Source organism: Gossypium raimondii, chromosome 10 (assembly GCF_025698545.1).
Source record: "Gossypium raimondii isolate GPD5lz chromosome 10, ASM2569854v1, whole genome shotgun sequence".
In the NCBI taxonomy this organism is placed as follows: Eukaryota; Viridiplantae; Streptophyta; class Magnoliopsida; order Malvales; family Malvaceae; genus Gossypium; species Gossypium raimondii.
Genome location: NC_068574.1, coordinates 22614367 through 22624810, shown reverse-complemented (window position 1 = coordinate 22624810; position 10444 = coordinate 22614367).

Below are 10444 nucleotides of genomic sequence, written 5' to 3'. Positions count from 1 at the left end.
ACCTCATATTATTATTCAAACTAATAACCAAATTTTTATTCCCAACATACGATTTATTTAATTAAATTGTTTTTTCAACCCATTTCTAATTCCATCAAAGTCGTGACAACTTTATCGTATTAAAATCTATGAGCAAATAAATTTAATTTTCCTATTTAGTAAAACTGTAATGACTAATTAATTTAATTTTTATTTTGAACTCAATTACTTAATTTCATTCAATTAAATGAAAACTAAAAGAAATTATATTAATTTCTAAGTCATCTCTTACATATTTCAAGAAAATGCATTTATTGTTGATAGTAACCCTTACAATCTATTTCTCTTGGTTGTTTGCATTTATTTATCGTATCGATTCTATTTGCAATCCATCCAAGGTTGTCTTCAGCTAACAGAGGGACCAACCAGACATATAAAATTAGTAATTAAATAATTTGTAATTAAGTTCTAACTCTTCCTCTATTAATTAACATCATTTGGTCATGGAGCCAATCCACTAAAAGTACCATGGGAACATCTATAATATACCATCACGAAAGCAACTTAGATTTATGTTTTGTCCAATGAACTTGTCATTAGTGTGTTACCCTCATAAGATATCCTTAAATATTTTTGGATTAAATTCGTTATATAATCCTATTTTATCTTATAGCCATCATTACATCTTTCACGATGAAAAAGATTATTACTACCAAATCGTAATAACAATCATTCATCCATGACGAATGGTCAGTGACCACATCCCTTTTTCATAATAAAAGCAATGTTAGTGAGAGGATCTCATTTACTCTTTAATTGAGCTATGAATTTGAATGATGTAAGTGAAGTTATGTCATACACAAGTCATATATCTAACATACTAATTTTCAGTTCCACTACATTAAACACAAGCTCCTAATACATCAAAGTATATGAGTTATATACATAGTTAGTCACTTACTTAGGATTAGGGTCACCCACACTATGAACATCACAAGTGAATTAATCCATAAACAGATTCAAGATAAATTTGTCTTGGGTCCTATCTGATGTGTTGTCAATCCAAAAATTAACACTTATATTTCTATTTTTTCTAGTAGTCAAGCACTCCAATAGCCGAGATAAGTTATCTCCCTAAATGGACTTCATAGAAAACATAGTAGTCCTTTAAACCAATTTTTTATTTTGATTCCTCAAACTATGAACCATTTAGATTACCCGCTAATATAAGTTGTCTTCTCACATCATAATTCATCCTTATGAGGATAATTGGTATTATCTAAACCTTAGGTTATCAATGAGTCAATATTTACTTATTCATTTTGTTTTTCATGCAAAAACCATTAAGGACAATTGTACAAGAGATGATAATTTAATCATGGGAATTTTATTAACCAATTTGTTCAAAAAACTACAAGCACAATTCATGAAATATCTGCACTAAGGGCACAAAATCCCAACACTTGCAATGAAAATAAAATCATCCAATTAATTCTTGGTTAAATCCCATTCCATTTCACATGAAATAGGCTTTCTATAAATAGGCTACCAATGTTGAGTTCTCTTGTTTAGTTTTATCTTCATGTATCATGGGATAAGTTGGATAAATAAGTTATTAATAATGTATTTCAATATTCTATGAGCAAGTCATAATTTGAATGCTTCAAGTCAACCAAATATGATAAGTTACATTGGCCTTCCAGATGCAAGCTAAGTTACAACTGGAGTTACATCTGGCCCATGTAAATGGCATTAACAATCTCCTAATTTTGAATTTTTATAAAAAAAAAAACACAGTAGCACAATCAAATAAGGTCAATAATCATCTTCGACATAACACTTCCCCTTAAACCAATTATCCACCTATGTAAAAAAACTATGTATAGGAAAATACTTCTTATTTTGACCAATATTTATTTTGGCTTTTCTTCTCCTAGTTAAACTTTGTTTTTAGTTTCCCACTTAAACTCTAATTAACCTAGAATTGTTGTATTCATACATGCTACGAATTTTAGCCTATAAATAGGCCTTAGTTACTTTAGGTTTTACATAACAAAAATATTTAGATTAAGAGAATTTTGTTCTTTGTTTCGAAGGGTTTTTCTTGTGAGGCTTCAGGTTTTTCTTTAATTCTCTCCATCTTTTGTACTTTCCTTTATTATAGTGAAATCTCCTTTTCTCAGTGATTTTTTATCCTCTCTTGACAAGTTTTTCCATGTAAAATTTGCGTGTTCGATCTTTTCAAATCTTATTTTATTCACTTTGTTCATTGCTTAAATGGGTTTATCCCTAACAAACTGGTATCCCAGCTAGTTTGATTTCCATAGTCAATCGGTTCAGAGATGGTAGTGTCAAGTTCGAATGACGGCAATATTACTTTAGAACGATCTAAAAAGGGTCATTATAGGGAAGAAGCCCTCAGATATGGATCAGTCAGAATGGGAAGAGCTCAATGAAAAGACTCTATCCACTATTCAGTTATGCCTCACGAATAATGTGTTACAGGGGGTTTTGAACGAGAAAATATCGTTACGTTATGGAAAAAAGTCAAAGCCTTATATATGAAAAAATCTCTAGCCAACAGGTTAAGATTAAAACAACGTCTTTACACGTTCAGAATAGTCGAAGGTGAGTCCATCAAAACTTATATTAGCGAGTTTGTTAACCTTCTTCATGACTTAAAGAATCTCGAAGCAGAGATTAGTGACGATGACCAACCTATATTGCTTTTATACTCTTTTCCCTTTTCTTTTAAAACTTTCAGGTAAACTTTAATTTATGGGAGAGATTATCTCTCATTCGAGGATGTAAAGGGGAATCTTCTGAGTAAGGATAAACTCAACAATGAGTTAGGCCCAAACAAAAAAATTAAACGGGCAAGCCTCAGTTCTAGTTGCAATAGGTAGACAACAAACTAAAAAGATAGATCGAAATAGGTCTAAAGCAAGATCTAAATCCAAAAATCGTGACAAATATTATGGCTATTGTAAAAAGGTGGGCCATGTTAAGGCAGAATGTTGAAAACTTTACAATAAAATCAAAAGGGATGTCGAAAATGACGAGAAAGAAAAAGAGAAAGCTAAAGTTGTTGATGCTAGTGTAGCCAAGGACAGAGGTGATGATTTCTTGTTGGTGTCAATGAGCGAAAGCTCTACTCTTAATTCTGAATGAATCTTAGATTCAGGGTACTCTTATCACGTGTGTCCTAATACGGACTGGTTCTCCACGTACAGTTCAGTTGAAGGTGGAGTTGTGCTAATGGGGAATAACTCTCCATGTAAAATATCTGGAATTGGAACAATACAAATTAGGAGGCACGATGACATTATTCGAACACTTTCAAATGTCAGGTATGTTCCTAATTTAAAAAAACCTTATCTCATTGAGAATTTTAGATTCTAATGATTGCAAGATATTCATTGAGTCAAATGGTTTAACAGTTTCTCATGGGGCTCTTATTGTGATGAAAAGAAAGAAAAAGGGTAGCATATACCTTCTGTAAGGGTCAATGGTGACTGGTGCAGCTACTATTACCGAAAAAAGCCAAAATTGCCACCACGTCACGACAAGAATCAACCTGACGTCGCGATGACACAAAGTGACTCTTTCTCCACCGATTTTGATTCAACCAAACTTTGGAACATGCGACTGGTTCATATGAGTGTGAAAAGTATGAAAATATTGTGTAATAAAGGTCTTCTCAAAGACACTAGAGTTGGTAAGTTAGGTTTTTGCGAGCATTGCATTAGCAAGAAACAAACCCGAGTCAGTTTTGGTTCAACAGTGCACAGAACAAAAGGAACTCTAGATTACATTCATTCTGATTTATGAGGTCCAACTTCTGACATTTCAAAAGGAGGTAATAAATATTTCCTAACTTTTATTGATGATCACTCAAAAAAATTTTGGGTTTATTTCTTGAAACAAAAAAGTGAAGTCTTCGGAATCTTCAAACAGTAGAAGACAATGTTAGAAAAACAAACCGAAAAATTCGTGAAGCAGTTGAGAACGTATAATGGTTTTGAGTTCTGTTCGTTAGGGTTTAATGATTTTTGCAAACAAGAAGGAATTGATAGATGTTGAACCATTGTTGGAACTTCATAGCAAAATAGAGTTACGGAAATACTGAATAGAACCTTACTTGAAAAGGCTCAATGCATACCTTCTAATACATGCTTAGGGAAGGAATTTTGGGCTGAAGTCGTAAACCTGACAAGTTATTTTGTAAATCGATCTCCTCATCAAGCATTGAATGGTAAGGTTCCATAGGAGATACGGTTAGGTAATTGACCGCCTTCAGACGTACTAACGTCCAGAGTGTGAATACTGCAATAAAATATAAAACGATAAGGCGGTACCGATAAGTATACGGCTCGAGTTGTAATATAGTTTTACAATGAAGTAAGTGAATAGCCTGAGGATCATACCTAAGGGAGGCAAGTGCTAAATCAATTCTTTCCTAAACACTAAAAGATCTCATTAGTACTCTAAAAAATTTATACTACGAGAACATAAAAGAAAGGTTTTTAAAGTTTTTAGGTTAATAAAATAAAATAACATAAAATAAATAAAATTCAAGAGATAGAATAGTAGAGTAAATCAAATCTTTATCATGGGTGATTAGCTCGCTTCGGTAATCCCCATCAAATGTTGCTTCGGGTTTCTCGTCAATCAACTAGTCGCTACCGTAGCAGAATTTTTTGATCTTCCACTAACATAACGAGTCAGCAATAACTACTTAACTTCTGACCTCACAGTCCAGACTGACTTGGGGTGAAGGTGTTCACTAATGGGCAATACCAATTTTGGGTTAATTCCCACCTTGATGACTTCCCGGGGTTGTTAGGCCAGAGTTTGTTTCACGTTCTTCCTTTCCTAAACAGTTGATCCATTGAATAACCCTATAAAATAATTAATAGATCATACCTCCACTCACTAATCCCCCATAAAGGGATTAGTTCCTCATAGTTTTCATAAACAACATGGAATAGATGAAAGAATTAATCATAGTGGATGAATTGAAGTAGAGAGTTTAAGAAAATCTTGATTGATATTAATAATAAGCACGAATCCACAGAAGTTGATCTCTTTCACAAATCAGTGTCCATAACATGTGCCAAAAGAGCCTATTTATAGCCTTCAGGTGGCAGTCGTCCTTAACCCTAGGCTGGTTGATGTTCCTGAGTTTTAAGTTCAATTGTGGACCAAAACGCCTCTATTTCGTGTTTAATTTTCATCCCAAAGTCGATGTCGCAACACAACAGGACATGTGTCATGATAGAGGTGGCAATATACTCCTTCTTGAGACGTCTTCAAAGGTATATCACAACACCCTCAATCTGTGTTGCGACATCGAAGGCAATTTCGTACTTTCTCTATTCTACTTTCTATGTTGTGACATTGGGCCTCCCATGTTGCGACATAACGTCCAATATCGATCTAAATTGTCTTCTAATGGTCTCCTACACACTTACAAGGTACGTTAGCTCTCCCTTAGGCTTCATTCGGCACTTAAGGTCAATAAAAGACTCAATTTGCACATTTTATTGAATGTAAGTAAAGTTAACGAAACTTAACTAAAATATAATGAAAATGCTTATATCCAGACTCCTTAAGTGCGAAAACTAGTTTAATCTGCTACACAAAATTACGACAGATCAATAATCCTCCTAATTATTCTAATCTTAGAATTTTTTATTGTCCTACTTTTGCTAAAGTTAGCCAAGGAAAGCTCAAATTAAGGGTCATTAAATTCATCTTTTTGGGGTACTTTGTCGGTATAAAATGTTTTAAGTTGTGGTGTTTAGAATCTGACAAAATAATTGTTAGCAAAGATGTTATGTTTAATGAATATGTCATGTTCCAATAAGAAAATGAGGCTTTTACTTTTAAGGACACAACAAATTAGAGTGTCTCAAGCAAGATGCAGTCAAAAGTTGAAACAGGGGGCGACATCACGATGAGCAAATACTTAACATCACAATAACCCGATGAACAGAGGTCTCATCCAGACGAAGAGTATCACGATGTCGTGACGACAGAACAAAATTTTGATTCTTGTAAGTTTGAAATTGCTTTAGATCTATTTGGGGTTCCATCCAACCCTCAAGTACCTTCACCATCTCAATTAACTAATTATAAGTTGGTTCATGGTAGGAAAATGCGAGAAATATAACCACCACAGAAATATTGTGAATGAAACCTAGTGGCTTATGCTCTAAGTGTCGTTGAGAGCATTGATTCAACCAATCATTCATGTTATTATGAGGCAATTCAAGCCTCCAATTCTAGCAAATGGCTCGTTCCAATGTTAGAAGAGATGGAATCCCTTCAAAAGAATGAAACCTGGAGGCTAGTTAAATCACCCATCGATATAAGAATCATTGGTTGCAAATAAGTGTTTAAAAAGAATGAAGGTTTGGGTCCTAACGACACTAGGTATAAAATAAAACTGGTTGCAAAGGGCTATAGTTAAGTGGGGGGAGTTGATTTTCATGATGTTTTCTCTCTCTTTGTGAAACATACATCCATTCGGGCACTTTCGGACCTTATTGTGTCAAATAATCTTGAGTTAAAGCAATTAGATGTAAAGACTGTTTTCCCTTTACAACAACTGGAAGGCTTCAAATTTGAAGGTAAAGAAGATCATGTTTGTCTCTTACAAAAGCCTTTATATGACAGTCTCCTCGACAGTGGTATAAAAATTTTGACTCCTTCATGTTGAGTATTGATTTTCCTCGAAGTAAGCATGACAGTTGTGTTTATCTACAATGTCTTAATGCTAGTTCTTTTATATATTTGTTGTTTTATGTTAATGATATGTTAATTGCGGCTAAGAATCCATCTAAAATTAATCGCCTTAAAATCATGCTTAACTTTAAGTTTGAGATGAAGGATTTAGGTGTAACAAAAAAAATTTGGGAATGGAAATTTTGAGAGATAGACATTCCGAGAAATTATTTTTATCACAACAAAGGTACATCAAAAGGATCCTTGAGCGATTTGAGATGTAAGATGCAAAACCAGTAAGTACTCCTTTAGTTGCACACTTTAAACTCTCAATTTCAGATTCCCCACGGAATGAAGAAGATGAAAGGTATATGTCAAAAGTACATTATTCAAGCACAGTTGGAAGCTTGATGTATGAAATGGTATGCACTTGTCTCGATATTTCACATGTTGTTAGTGTTGTTAGCTGATACATGGCAAATTCTGGTAAGTTACACTGACATGCAATTAAATGGATTTTCAAATATTTACAGGGTACTTCTAACATGTGCTTAAAGTTTGGAAGAACTCAAAAGGATCTAGCCGGATATGTTGATTCTAATTATGCATGAGATTTAGATCGAATAAGGTCTCTCACAAGTTACCTATTTACTTTTGGGAATTGTGTAATTAGTTGAAAAGTAACAATTCAAGCTACAGTGACTTTGTCGACTACTGAAGGAGAATACATGGCAATTAGAAAAGTAGTAAAAGAAGCAATTTAGTTAAGGGACCTGTTCAATGAACTGATAAGTGAAAAATGGGCAATTGTCGTATATTGTGATAGTCAAAATGTCATACATCTCACCGAAGATCAAATGCATCACGAGAGAATGAAGCACATAGTCATTCGTTATCATTTTGTTCCAGAGGTGATCATTCAAGGGGATATTCAGATTCTTAAAATTGGCACGTAACACAATCCGATCAACATGTTGACAAAAAGCCTTCTAGTTTTAAAGTTCAAGCATTGTTTGGACTTGGTAAGTATTCGACAAAGAATTAGTTAAGCCCGTAACAAGGCTCAATAAGGGAGTTGGTCCAAATACGAATCAAGGTGGAGATTTGTGGGAGAATATCTCTTATTTTGACCAAAATTTATTTTGACTTTTCTTTTCCTAGTTAAAATCTGTTTTTAGTTTCCCACTTAAACTCTAATTAACCTAGAGTTGTTGTAGTCATATATACTACGAATTTCAACCTATAAATAGGCCTTAATTATTTTAGGTTTTACACAACAAAAAAAATATTTAGATTGAGAGAGTTTTTTTCTTTGTTTCAAAGGGTTTTTCTTGCGGGACTTCGGTTTTTCTTTTAACTCTCTCCATCTTTTATACTCTACTTTGTTATAGTGAAATCTCCTTTCACCCGTGGTTTTTTATCCTCTCTTGAGGAGTTTTTTCACGTAAAATTTTCATGTTCGATCTTTTCGATTCTTATTTTATTCACTTTGTTCGTTGCTTAATCGGATTTATCGCCAACACTACAAAATCAATTATTAATGCATAAGAATAAAGAAGCCTTAACAAAAGAAAATGGCTTAATGATACAAAAAAAATCCCTGAAAGTACTCTAAAAAAATAACCCCTTAGAACTTTTTGCACCCAATTGATCCCTCCAACTAATAATATTCATCTATTAATCTTGTTGATTGTTAAATCCTAACGGTCTTATTCATGTTGCCATTAATTATTGCTAAGTCAATCATCACAAAGCTGACATGATGATTCATTAGCAAAAATAAAAAAGAAATTATAAAAATTATAAAATTTCAAGTCTAAAATAAACCTAAAAAATGTCAATGTAGCATTGGTATCTAATATACTTTCAGAATATTCATTTTAAATAATAAAAGAGTCCAAATCAATTTGTTTAGACATTAATTAGCTTTTTAACTTTACTTCTTTACATCATATGAATATCATAATATCTTATCCCATAATACTTTTAAGTATATCAACAAGTATTGAATGTAATGACAAGACATATTACACTTTTAAGAGAGAGTAAGTTCAAATCTTAGGATTTGTTTGGTAGGATGAAAAGAAGATTGAATGGATGGAAAATTGAAGGGTAAAAAACTAGAAGGATGAATAACATAATTTTTCTTTCCATTCCAATTTGGAAGTGATAGCAAGATAATGTCGTATTTTTAATATATTTATTTTAGCTAATTATCGGATAAAATGCTATTAAATTTGGATTTTTCTTATCAAGAATGAAGTTGTGCTGAATTCAAACTCTTACAAAAAGGGATTAAATTGGAACAAAAAGAAAAGAGGAGGCCTTGATTGAAAAATTGAAGATATTATTGAAGGGTTGAAGATTTTTTTCAAAAGTCGTTGAATAAAGATTGAAGATTTTTTATATTGTTACAACTCTATAATTAGTTTAAATTTTATTTTAAATTTTAAATTATTTAGTGATAATATTTAGAATTATTTAATGATAATATTTAAGATTATTTAGTGATAATATTTAAGAAAACCTAATTAAATTTTAGCACTAAAAGTGTATATAAATACAAGTCACTACAGCCAACACACATTTACTTTTAGCATTTAATAAATTCTCTATTTTTTTTTCTCTCCTGCGTCTTTGCCATTCAATTATGCAGTTTCATTCTTTTTTCATTCCTTTTTTGATTTCAACCTTTTGGTTTAATTCCCTTCTAAGGCCTTGCCCCTTTCCACTTTTCACAATTCCATTTAAATCATTTATTTTCAAGCATAATTCTTTTCATGATTAACTAAACCCTTTTTAGCTTTAGCTCGGAAATTGTTCTAACAAAATAATCGTGAGATACGAATCTGCTCAAAAAAACCTCTCAATTTGGTATTCACTATCTTTTCGGTATATAGGATAGTACAAATTCGTCCCTCAAAGTTGATTCAATTTCAATTCAAAAAATGTGCGTTGGGTTGGAATCGATTGGCGTACAGTGGGAAAGTTGAGTCGGCAGTGCTATATTCAAAATCTCGCGAACAAATTGGCGTGTTCAATTGGAAAAGCTAGTTGGATTCCGTTAACGGAGATAGTGGTCGGATTTAAACAACCCACACGGTTGAGGCCATTAATTCGAGTTGGGCTTTTCAAATTGCAAGGCTGTCGAAGTCTTAAATTACAGGTACGTGCCACGTGGTTGGAAATTTGACAAGGGTTGATTTGCAGGTGATACCAGGATCGACTACGAAAGGAAGAGTTAGTGGTTTGAGGGATCCTCGATTGCTATAACCAGCTTATCGCTTGGAAGGGAAAATTTATTTCAATGATTGATTCAAGAATGGAGTACACCGAGGCTAAGGCTAAGCTTAAAAAATATTTTATTTATCTATTTATTTTATTTTCTTAAATTTATTTTTGCATTTTCGAATCTGTTTTTATTTTATTTTAATTTATTTTTCGTATTTCCTTATTTAATTATCTTAATCAATTTAAAACTCCCCATTTTTATTTTCCAGCATTGCAACACACTAGTCGTGGGCACGACTGTTACCGCGACAGCAATTCTGGTCACGAGAAAAGACGAAATTAGACAACGAGCCCCTGTGGATTCGAACCTACTACTCTATATTTCAATTTACTATTATTTTGTCATAGGAATTTATATTTGGTGGTTTCGACGCCCATCAAGACAATAATTCTTTCTTCTATTTTTTTCCTCTCACTTTTATTCTTAACCAGGCACAAGAATTTT